The sequence below is a fragment of the Pteropus alecto genome, unplaced genomic scaffold, assembly GCF_000325575.1.
Source record: "Pteropus alecto unplaced genomic scaffold, ASM32557v1 scaffold288, whole genome shotgun sequence".
NCBI lineage: Eukaryota > Metazoa > Chordata > Mammalia > Chiroptera > Pteropodidae > Pteropus > Pteropus alecto.
The window spans coordinates 1,908,319-1,908,977 of NW_006442124.1; the positions used below are offsets into that span (position 1 = coordinate 1,908,319).

The 659-nt window shown below is 37.3% G+C and overlaps 1 pseudogene; it reads left to right on the plus strand.

Moving 5' to 3' along the window:
- Positions 1 to 243: 243 nt before the first annotated feature.
- Positions 244 to 362, plus strand: LOC112470090 (annotated as a pseudogene).
- The last annotated feature ends 297 nt before the right edge of the window (positions 363 to 659 follow it).

The following is a 659-nucleotide window of genomic DNA, read 5'->3' on the forward strand; positions in this document are numbered from 1 at the left end:
AAATGTGATGATGCAGAAAAAATACATAGCTCTGTGGGAAGAAGTCATCTATTGTATCCATTACCAAAAGCCAGAATGCATTGGCAGGTTCACTTGACTTCAGTCAAATAAAGATAATAAAATACATTTCTTTCTCATTCTTTCTCTTCTTCTCTTCCTCCCTCTCTCTCTTCCTTCCTACCTTTCCTTTTCCCTTCCTTCCTTCCTTCCTTTCTTCCTTAACAATAAGAAATTCCCTTCTAAGTCTATGGCCAAACTACCCTGAACAAGCCCGATCCAGTCTGATCTCGGAAGCTAAGCAGGGTCAGACCTGGTTAGTACTTGGATGGGAGACCACCTAGGAAGACCAGGTGCCATAGGAGTAAAAAAGAAATAAATAAATAAAAATAAATAAGAGATTGTAAGCTGGCAAGGTCCTTGAAATCTGTGAGGTCAACCAAAACTTGCCTCGCAAAAAAGTTAAAAAAAAAAAAAAAAAAAAAAAACAACCAATATGGCACATCTCCTGGCAAAATGCAGTGAACGTATAGCTAATCAAAATAAATATAAACATTAAAATGATGCAGCCTACTGCTGCATACCAACCAAATATCATCTCTCTCGGGTTCGCTTCTAAACTGCTTATTGGAAATTCTTTTGACTTAAGTGTTTATCTACCA